This window comes from Diuraphis noxia, unplaced genomic scaffold (assembly GCF_037042655.1).
Source record: "Diuraphis noxia isolate RWA-SAM2 unplaced genomic scaffold, SU_Dnox_SAM2 contig0001, whole genome shotgun sequence".
NCBI classification, from domain to species: Eukaryota; Metazoa; Arthropoda; class Insecta; order Hemiptera; family Aphididae; genus Diuraphis; species Diuraphis noxia.
Genome location: NW_028301711.1, coordinates 75,376,184 through 75,388,599, shown reverse-complemented (window position 1 = coordinate 75,388,599; position 12,416 = coordinate 75,376,184). Strand labels below are relative to the sequence as shown.

The following is a 12,416-nucleotide window of genomic DNA, read 5'->3' as shown; positions in this document are numbered from 1 at the left end:
ATATTTTTTAGAAACGTTTTTAGAACGGATCAATGTGAATTGCAAAATATATTATCTAATGAAAATGGCAAATGTGTTAGAATAATTAAAGGTTTTAAATTTAGTTTTCAAAAAAGTTAGCCTTCAACAAAGAACGGTGGAATTATACGACAAAAATATGTAAGGCTTTTTTAAAAGTAGACGAAAATGACAAAGTAATATTCAACGAAAGTTAGTTGATCCATAATAGTCATGTAGATGTAGCAATAACCCCATTAACTGAACAAGTACTTAATAGGCAAGAAATTAGTAACTCTTTAAAAAGAAAAGCAGTCACTGTCAGTGGCGCAGGAACTATTTTTCAGGAAGTGGGGCAAAATATAAAAAGCATATTTACTCTAATATTTTTATTTGTGTTTTATTACGGAAAACCTTCTTATATATATATATATATATATTTATTTATTATTGATAAAGGCAGTATATGATAATATAAGATACAAGAATTATTTAATGTATTAAAGAAATTATAGTATAATATAAATACATTATATTTATACATTTATATATTGAAACAAAACAGAAAACATATTTACTTAAAAACTAAAGTTTTATTTAAAAATAACATTAAATAAATAAAAAAAATATAAAATAAACTCCACACAGGAAATCAACATAAATATAAAAATTATATTATAAACGTGTAAAAAAAAATGTAATATAATATAAATAGTAAATACATTTATATATTGAAATAAAACAAGTAACATATATTATTATTTACTTAATAACTGAAATGATATTTAAAATTAACAATATATAAAGAAAAAATAAAAATAAAAATAAAATACAATTTACATAGAAAATCAATGTTTAGAAATATGTAAAGAAAATTAATATCTGTAATATTAATAAAAATTTCCAAATGTTGATTTTCTTTGTGAAGTTCTAGAAACAAATTCTTTGGCAATTAACTTCAAATCAATTTTTGCTGTCATAGACTTATGGACATGTAAAATCATCATATGAGTTAATCTCTTTTGGGTCATTGTGGACCTCAAATATGTTTTTAATCTTCTCAATGCACTAAAAGAACGTTCAGCCGTCGCTGCAGATGCTGGTATTGTTAAAATTCATTTAATAAGTTTGGTGATTTCAAAAAACAAAGTTTCTTTTGCATTAGAGTATTCATTTCTTAAAATATTAATAATATCTGAAATAGTAGTTGTAGATACTATAGATGGAAACATAAAATTAACATTGAAAGCATGAAGCATATTTACATCAAAATCTTCATTCATATTATTTAAACAATTATTAAATTCTTGGTGAGTTTTTGTTTTTTGATCTACAAGTATGTTTTCTTATTTTACCAAACTCTTTAGACCTTGTTGATTAAAACTTCTATCAATTTCATTTATAAAATAGTCAATTATTTCAAACATATATTTTTTCAATTCACATATTGGTGATAATTTTATATAAAGGTTATTTGTGTATTAAAGTCGTTTTGGTGTTTTTTGGATGCGCCTATTGTCGTCAAGTGGTTCGAATTCACATAATTCAGCATGTAAATTCACGGTATTTAATATTTTCTCAAAATTTTCATTAGTTCTTAATGATAGTAATGTTTTCTTCAATGTATCAGCAGCTTTAATAGAATCAGATGCACAACATTTAGGATTTTGTAATACTTTTGCTAATTGTTCTACTGGACCAAAAATATGTATTGCAATACTAAAAAAAAACAATGTTTTAAATTTTTTAAATTTTTCACATATCCTCTTAGTGTAGATTTTCTATCATCTGCTACGCAAACACTTCCTAAAAGCATTTCATCTAATGTTTTTTGAACTCTACTATAATTATCCAAAAATCTTATTAAACTTTTAACCCTTACAAACCATCTAGTTGAACAAAATGGAAGTAGGTCTTGTCTTAAACTATCCAATTTAGAAGGATGGTAACATGGCTCTAATACTATATTTTCATAAATACTTTTTCTCTTAGCAGTTTCAAGAATAGCATTTGACACATCTCTGACCATAGTAAGAATATCACACATGGAAATTTTTTTTCTTGCAACTTCTTGTAATGTTAAATCCAATGAATGATTACTACAGTGTACAAAACAACTTTTGGGTTGAATATCTTCAGTTAATTTTTTGACCACATTCAATTCGCCAGACATATTGGCAGCTCCATCAAAACAATGACCTCTTAAATTTAATGTAGATAAAGTAAATCTTATTAAAATATCTTTTATTGTGTCAAAAAATGTTAACGCTTTACTATCTGGTGTATTATATAAATCAGTAAATACTTCATGAACTTCAAAATTTGAATCAACATAACGAGTACATAAGGAAAATTGTTCTGCAGAAGAAATATCAGTAGGTAGTTGAATCAGCAATTATAGAGAAATACTATGATGATTTTATCGATTTCACAAGTTCCCGCTGTACATTTAATGACATTATTTCTAATATTTCATTTTGAATATCTGAACTAAGCCAGTTATTGCATCGATAGTTGACCGTCCTTCCTGAACCCGTATTGGTTGCTAGCTAGCCCGGTTTGCTCTGTTTCCAAGGCTTCCTCGATGCGGTTGCACAGTATGCGTTCGAATAACTTTCCTGTTGTGTCCAGCATGCAGAGCAGGCGGTAACTCGAAGGTTGATCTGCCGGTTTATCACCATTTTTCAGGAGGACCAACCTAGCTCGTTTCCACGGCTTCGGGAAAACGCCGTCCTTCATACATCGATCATATACCCCCTGGAACATTGCTGGATGCGTCCTCACCGCGACCTTCAGCGCTTCGTTTGGGACGCCATCCGGCCCAGGTGCATTGCCTGGGTATAGTCTTCGGCTTGCTATCTCTAATTCCTGGAGTGTTATTGGAGGTACCACGCGTCGTCACATTATTTTCTACACTTTCCACCATGGCGTGGGTTGGGAAGAGTTCCGATATGATTTCGAGGATCAGATTGGTTGGAATTGCTGGTTGTTTTCCAATTTTCCTCATGACCATCCTGTATGCCGTTCTCCACGGGTTGTGATCCACCTCAGTGCACAAGTTTTTTCAGCAGGCATCTTGGCTCCTTTTTATTGCTAACCTGAGGTGTCTTCTCCTCGCCTCCTTGAATATATGGTTTTCTGCCTCAGCTGGTCCTCTCCTTGCTGCCCTTTGGTATTTCCTTCTAGCTGCTAGTGTGACTTTCCTTAGCTCCGCTATCTCCGACGTCCACCAGTATTGCGGTTTGCGAGAGCTTTGTGCGTTTCTTATTCTTGGCAGGACCGCATCACAAGCTCCCTTGATGGTTTCCATCAGCTCACATGCTTCTTTGGGTGGCTTGTGATCATCCAGATATTTTTTGAGTTTCTGAGGGTCGATTTTCTTCCAGCATCGTCCTATTCGTCCGTTGTCTTGTTTCGCCACCTGTGCCCCGATCACGAAGTGTATATATTTGTGGTCACTTCTCGTTTCCTCGTCCAGAACTTTCCAGTTAGTTATTTGGTTCACCGTGTTGGGCGATGCAAACGTTGCCAACCGAACCTGCCACCTCCAATCAGCCAACACCAAAGGTGGCTCTTTTGCCCAGGCTCCAACCAGTTAAGGTCAGAGTCGGGTTTTGGGACCGCTTAGTAAGACCTAATCAAAGGCCCGCAAGCTCCCCCACCGCGTCAAGGTGGGTCCCGTGGGGGAGGTTGTCTACACAGTCTAGTGTAGTAGTGTCTACTAGTAATAAAATCGGCTTGCGTTTTAAAATATTTAATAAACACCGTAGGTTCAACCCATAAATAGTCTAATAATATTACACAACAACAACAACATGGTTCGCTGTTAGAACACTGGACTGGTGGAATTTCCCTGTAATTTGATAAAGCACTCCGAACAGAAAATGTCTATTTTTATTTTTATAGTTTTAAATTATTCAATATTATTTATTATCATTGGTTATAAATACTGGTATACTTGTATAGTATAATCAGTGGTAATTGGAATTATGTTATAATAATAAAAATACTATCGTGCGCATTCACGAAAATTAGTTCAATTTTGAAATTTTGAATACGTATAAATGTAATTTACTGCCATGGTATTGTTTTAATGTTAATGTGGTTGGGGGACAAAATTATAATTTTACCCCCCTTGGTTTATATGTGAGTGGTCAATTGCCCCATCTGCCCCCTTCTCCGACGCCACTGGTCACTGAAACATTATTACAAGGCCTTCAAAGTTATAACATGCATAATTAAGACACCATAAATTAGATACTATAACAACTACCAATGTATTATACATAAAAAAAATTTACATCGAGTTCGTAGCTCAATTTTGACGAACTTACTTAAAACTAGAAATTAAGTTCATAATGTTTTAGAAGAGATAGATATAATTTATGAAAATGAACAATTTTCATTGCACAACGATGTAGTATCCGGAATTGTTTTATTTTCTATCAAAACTAATTTGGAATTCCTCGTAAAAATTGATACTCTATATGTAGATGGAACATTTCAATACTGCACCAAATATTTTACTCAATTATTTACTATTCATAAATTTATCATTAACTATTACATACCTCTAGCTTTTTTTTTATTAAAAGATAAAAGTGAACAAACATATACTAACATATACATTTAATGTATTAAATACGTCGTGCTTAAAAATGATAGTAATTTTAAGCCTAACATAATTTATATTTATTTTGAAAAGCCATATACAATTCTATAACATGTATATGGCCAAATATTTTTATTAGAGGTTGTCGATTTCATCTTGGGCAAGCTTGGTGGCGTAAAATTCAGTCACTTGGGTTAGCTTTGCAATACTCTAATGACGATTCGATAAGACAATATTAAACGTACATATTTGGCTTATCATTTTTGAACCAGGCGGAAGTTGGAGATATGTTTTCAATGGAACTAGTATACAGCCTTTAGATGATAAAATAACTTAATTTTCAGACTATTCAGTAGATACATATATATCAGAGGATTCAATTTTTCCACCTTATATATGGGCAGAAAAAAGGTTCTAGCATTCATCGCACAACCAATGCATGTGAATCCTTTCTTAGCAAATTTAATAGCTATTTTGAGTCTCCGCATCCTAATATATACAAATTTATTGAAGTTTTAAAATTAATTCTGACTGAGACTGTCATTTTAATACAAAGTTATAATAAGCCTAAAGTACACGGACGATTACAAATTAGAAACAAAATAATTTTCATTGATACCCAAATAAAAAAGCTGAGTGAAAAAAGTGTAGTCAAATTTTAAGCACCACAAATATTGGCTAAAAAATACAAGCCTAAGCAATGTTATAAATAATTTACCATTATATACATATTATATTAAATTATTATTGCCATACATTTATGTTATTGACATAGGTACCCCAGACACCAAATATTTGTCTAAAATTACTATTATAACATTATTCTATATATTATACCTAAGACTGATATTATTAACTGCACTATATATTTTTAATTAGTAGTAAAATATGTTTTATTTGTATTGATTATTTTTGTAATATTATTGATTTTACCAAGTCTGATATTTTCAATAATGAATAAATATTATCTATTTATGTTGAACTGTTAAGTGAAGTTTATGAACCACTACTTAATTCTATATGGGAGGCAATTAGTGTGAACATTTTTGGCAATTCGTATATAATTATGATTATTATGAACTACCTAGTCATCGGAGGCAACTAGTGTAAATTAACCTTTTTATTTACGATAAGGATGGGAGGCAATTCGTATATTTTGGGAGTCAACTAGTATGCACAGCAATACACAAACCCATAGGTATACTCGTAGGTTGGCGGAATAGTGTACCCAGCGAGGACTGGTAAGGAATTATATCCCTCCTCCATTGTTTGATAAATTCTTTTATTTATGTCTATGATGTTACCTCCACAATTAATTTAAACGTATTATGAGGTACCTACATTCTCACATTGGAAATTCCTGGGCACGCCACTGTGATAAGTTAGATTTCATACTTGTATCGCACATTTACATGACACGTACGCATCATGGGCTTAAATTATTGCCTATAGGCAATATTAAAGTCCTTATAAAACAGTCGTTATAATATCAAATCTCCTTAAGGTTTGATTTTTAAAAGAACTTAATTAACTAAAAGCTACTCGCTAGTATAATATAATATTATCATTGTTCAAATGTTTCACGCATGGCCTTTAACAATACCATTCTATGTAGATATTAAGTCCAAAATGTAAATACATCAGTTCGTGTTTAAATTGGGTGGGATTACAGTTTAAAGTATTAGAAATGATGTATATATATATAATAAAAGTTACGTGAATATGTCTGAACGTATTTAATATTATCGGTATCTACCTGCCATTGTTATAATACATATTATTCTTTTACTGGATTTATATTTACACTGAGTGTTATTTTAGAACCGGATTACTAATAAAATATACATTTATATACGTTATTTTGTTAGTATAATGATGACGTATAAAATATATAAACAATAGGACGTTATAGTATGATACAATTATGTTGCTGTAATTCATTTAATATTAAGATATATTTAGTTTGAAAATAAAATATGAATATCATATTAAGTTTATTCCTATAAACTTATTTACGTTATATAATATATTCATGCCTGAGCTGATATTAAATCAAAGAAATTCTTGGAAATTGTTCTCTTGAGAATATTATCTTTTAAAAGTATTAAAATTGTTTTAAAAAGTGTAATAATTGATTTACTTTATTAAATTAACAACTATAAGTTAAAAATTATTACGAACCATTAAAGTTTGAATAATAACCTTAAAATACATATTTTATATCAACATCTATTAATATTCAAATTAACAAAGGAAATTAAATTAAATAGGTAATCAAGACACTTTTTTATAAGAAGAACACAATCCATTGTTTTAAAAACTTTTAATACTATTTCTAAAGTACAATATTTGTTTTTAATGAATTACATTAAGCTACTAACTACTAAATAAGTATAAGTAAACAAAAAAAAAAACGCGAGGTCAAAAATTACTTCCTAGCTGTTGTTATTTAACCTATTTGTCATACAAATTAAATAAGTGTGTCTAGTATAAATTATAATCCTAGCGTCTAACCCTTCTCCTACTTTCGTACTTAAAGGTACTTATGATGCTCGGGTTTCCCCCACCCATACAGTAAAAAAAAAACGACGCTGCCACCGTCAACATCATAAACGAAAAAGTTCTTTCCGTGTAGTTTCCAAAAAAAATTATATTTCCATAGATACACTTTCTAATCAAGATGAAGATATAGATATCCTGACTGAATTTCTAAACTCATTAAATCCATCAGGTCTCTCCTACACAAACTTGATTTAAAAATTGGTGCGCCGATTATTCTCATGCGAAATTTAAATGCTCCCTTAATGTGCAATGAAACGAGATTAAAAATATATCTTTGAAAAAAAAACCTTATTGAAGCTGAAATTCTTGCCAACTCAGTGAGTGGTCAAATTCTATATATTACCGGAAATGTTGACAATTTAGGAAATGATAATAATATTCCTAAAAGCGGAAGGAAATAACTATATGAAGTATAAATATTTACTATCCTACGAAGGAAAAGTTACCTAGGTATACAAAAAACCATATTATACAACGTTCATTATTACCAATTACATTCTGATTTACATATCTACCAAACTATTTGATATAATAATAATATTATTTAACTTTCAAGGTAGTACAGAGAATCTTCTAAATACCGGACACTCTCGATCGCCGTAATTTTGTCCGTTATTTAGAGATGCTCGATATTCATAGGAGGGGGGGGGGGGGGTAACTCTTGAAAATAACTTGGAAGTATTAAAAACATTAAATGCATAATATGTATTAATAATTATAATTAATGATATTTGTATTCGTATCATTTTATTGCAAATATTAATTGTACTTATTATTTGCATCTATTTGCTTAATTGATTCTGAAGCTAGTATTGAAATGTTCTTTCGTGCTTGAGACGTAGGGCTACCAATTTATTTTTTTTGGGGGGGAGACATCGTAAGCATTTTAACTTTAAATGCTTATAAATATAAATTGTGACCACTAATTTTTAATATTTTTTTACTACGATAAGTTCAACTTTAATAACCTAGTATTAAATTTTATAAAATTTTTGGACGTCCAATTTTTTTATGGGCATTTAAGAAAAATAAACTTAGAAGAACTGAAAATTTAAATTTCCATAAATAGCTTAAAAAAGGTCAAAATGTTTTGAAAATTTAATTGTAACTATATAATGCTAATATAAACATTTGGTGAAAATTTTAAGTATTTACAAAGATTGCCTTTGAGTTACATCAAAATAAAAAAATCAATATTGTCGAAAACTGATTATGCTTATAAATTCCGTTTTTTGTTACTTTTTCATGGTTTTTTAAGACGCTTTTGAAAACTTTTGGACATTTTTAACTTTTAACCCCTTAAACTACCAACTAGATGAATTTTCATTTGAAAGAGGGGCTAAAGTCAACTATAGTCTGACTAACAAGGGAGCGCCACTCTTTGTCACATCCAAATGAACGGGTTCCAAGGTTTCGTACCCATTTTCTCCCTTTTTACTTCCTATTAATTATGCAAAATCCCCCTCCTTGCCACGCAGTGACGGTTGCGGCGTCGATGACTATGGCAGTAACCGTGATGGCGGCCAGCAAAACGTGAGGTTTGGTGGTGGGAATGCGTGAGAACAGACGAGATTTGGATGCCACCCAGTAGCGGTATCTCAGTGGCTAGAGTATAGTATGATCACAAAAATTAATTGGGACACAACTAGTTTTACCATAAAAAATACACGGCACACAATTTGGAAAGAATTGTTGCCGCGGGACGCAATTCGTATGCAACCCATACAAAAACATTATAATTGGAAATTCTAATCGCCCATTATTACAAAATCAGATTCTGGATTTTGGAAACCCCAATAGGTGTGTGGTAGATAGGTACATTGATGGGGTGTCGCCCGATTGCGGCCCAAAGTAACCTTTTTACCTTTTCGCCTATCCCGATTGCGGCCCGTCCATATTAGGTAGGAAATAATATTTAAGTGGTTATCAAAACTAAATAAATATCCCGATTGCGTCCGATACGTATATTGACATAAATATAACTATCGTATTCATGATTCATACGATCACCAAATTCGGCGTGGTAATTTTCAGTCTATTAAAGATAAAAAAAAAAAGCAGATAAACTGTAAGATTGCAAGGTTGCTAGTGGAACACAGTTGTATATTGTGCTGTTATAGTATCGTTTGAGTCTTCGTTTTATAAAGTTTAAATTATGGAAATGTACGAAATGCTTAGCGAAAAAGATAAACCAATATTAGTAATATTTAAATATAAATTTCGATTTCATAAGTTATTAGCTAATGATATAGAAAAATTGTGTTGTACAAATAAAAGTTGTAAAAGTTTTGTCAAGCGATACAATAAAGAAATTTTAATAAGCCAAAGTAAATTTGACGTCGATGATCACAATCATGAAGCCAATACAGAACAGATTTTGAAACGTCAAAAAATACGTAATGATATTAAAAGAAAGGCAACTGAAAATATTTGTGAGCGACCGTCCAAATTAATCCATGGTAGTTTAAAAGAAAGTGGTAAGTCAATAATTAATAATTAATAATTTATAATAGGTAGGTACATATGTATTATTAGTTATAACATTTTTCTTTTCGATTTTATTTATAGGAGTTGAGAATATTACCACTACAGATGTGAATTGCTTTCGAAAAGGAATTTATGAGGCTCGTAGAAAAATCCTTCCAGCTAAACCAACCAATATGCAAGAAGTACATGACGTTTTAAGGTCCATTGATATCGAAACAAACGAAGGTGAACAATTTTTACTTATCAACGATAGTATTAAGAATTTTATTCTATTTTCTTGTGAAAGTAACTTACGAAATTTATCATCAATTTCTCAAATTTATGTCGATGGGACATTTCGATGCTGTACTAAATATTTTTGTCAGTTATTTACTCTCCATGCATTGAATAATGGTCATTATTATCCTATTGCATATTTTTTATTACCAGACAAAAAATTTGAAAGCTATCAAAATGCATTTAATGGACTAATAGAACAATGTAATACATTTAATTTTAATTTTAAGCCCGATGTAATATTCGTAGATTTTGAAACATCTATACACAAGGCAATTCGCTTAACTTGGCCATTGGCTACTATAAAAGGTTGCAGGTTCCATCTAGGTCAATCGTGGTGGCGAAAAATCCAGTCTTTAGGGTTAAGTACGGATTATAAAGACAAAGATAGTGATATAGGAAAGTTTTTAACATATATATTTGGATTGCCATTATTAGAACCTGAAATGGTTGGTGAATGTTTTGCCATAGATTTAGCTTCTATACAACCTTCAACGGCTAAAATACAAAAATTTTGCGATTATTTAGTGGAAACTTATATTGATGATGATTCTGATTTGCCCCCTGAAATATGGGCTACTTGTAGTTCCAGTATGTATTTGAGAACGAATGCGTGTGAAAGTTTCCATTCGAAATTCAATTCATTATTTCATACTTCACATCCAAGTATATTTCAATTTTTGGAATTTTTGGAAATTTTGAAACAATGCCAAACAGATGCTAAAATAAAAATGCCATCTATAGTTTTTACTCCTCGGGAAACAACTAAACAAATTAATAAAAAAAAATTCATACTAACCCAAATTACAAAATTAAAAAACTTAGACATATCTAATTTAGATTTTGTAAAAATAATAAGTTTTAAAAATCTACCTCTAACACTATAATTATTTTACTATTTATTGACATATTATTTGTAATTCACATCTTTTTTTATTGTAAACAATTTATTATTTTATATTATTTGACTAATTGTATATATAGGTATATACTTTTAAAATTGTATACAAATACATCCATTCACAAAGTATTTAAAATATAAAATATACTTGCCATGTATTTAAATACTTTTTATACTTTATACTTGTTTCATAATAATTTTGAAATACTTTATTATTTGGTGATTAAACATATTATTTATATATATTAATTATAAGGTATTTTGTGAACCAATGTGTGTTTGGACGGGCCGCAATCGGGATACTTAAATTTGGGATAAAATACGACTACCTGAATTCGGGCCGCAATCGGGCAACTCCGCATTGATGTTACAAAAAAAAAATGAAATTGCTCAAAAAACTCCATACATAACAAAATGATAATAATATATTATGGTAATACAAATAATATAATTGTACCTATAGGTACATAAAAAGTAAAATTATTATATTATGAAATAAACAATTGAGAAAAGTTCCGCGTACACCTAGATCCCTAGGCACAATTAGGGGGCTTGGGCGTGCTTAGCATTCCCAATTTTTAATTTAGCACCCAAGAAAAGTTTAATGTTAATTTAGATTTTAATAATCGCCAATCGGTATGTATAGAAAAATAGAATTTTTAAGTATTACTTAATTTAACTATGTAATAAAACATTTATGTAAACTGAATGCTGATGGTCAAAAAAATGTAAGAAAAATAGGTATTTAAATTTAAATTATTTGATGTTGTAGACGTAAATACCATATAGTGGTAGCGATTACATCCACTCCTGGACAGCCATTCGGAAAAACGCTGGGCACATTTTTAGTGTGACAAAATTACACGTACTATCATACAATCAGTATTTTATTATTGATAATGATGATAAAGAATTTGACTTATAATTTTCACCAGTGTTTTACAATTTCAAAGAGCTAAAAACTCTATAAAAAAATATCACTGATATGTATAGATCAAACCCGGTTCATACCCAGTCAACTAAAGATATGTTTTAAAATGTAACAATGTGTATTGCTACATAGCCGAAACACAAACGGTAAAAAAAATTTAATGCTTTTTCGTGTTTATATTATTATAAAAAATACTACTTAATTATTAATAAAAAAAATTCTTATATCATTCATAATTTAAAATACAAAAGTTTTGATAGTTCATATACCTACCTATTTCATGTATATAAAGACTTGCCTAAAACAAATTTCAAGCGTTTTCATTGTGCTTCAATAGGTTTCTCCAGTTTGTCATCATTTTTGAGATCCTTGGTAATACCAGTTTGTGTATTTCCTCAAATTGTTATCGAGTCATACTAATTAGTCATACTAAGTCAACCTAACTCTTCTCTTTTTTCATTAATTTCATACACTCATTCTCTCCTTTTCGTTTTTTTTTCAATTTGAATACTGGACTACTGGATGTCATTTTTAAAATTTGGTAATTTTGGTCACAAAAAAAAAATTAAACAAAAATTCTAACAGTGTATTCAAACAAACAGAGCATACACGTAGAGTGTAGACTGAGTAGACTGACCTTACTGCCCGCG

The 12,416-nt window shown here is 30.1% G+C and overlaps 1 pseudogene; it reads left to right on the top strand.

Moving 5' to 3' along the window:
* The first annotated feature begins 9,329 nt into the window (after nt 1-9,329).
* Nucleotides 9,330-11,153, top strand: LOC149061712 (uncharacterized; annotated as a pseudogene).
* Nucleotides 11,154-12,416: the final 1,263 nt, after the last annotated feature.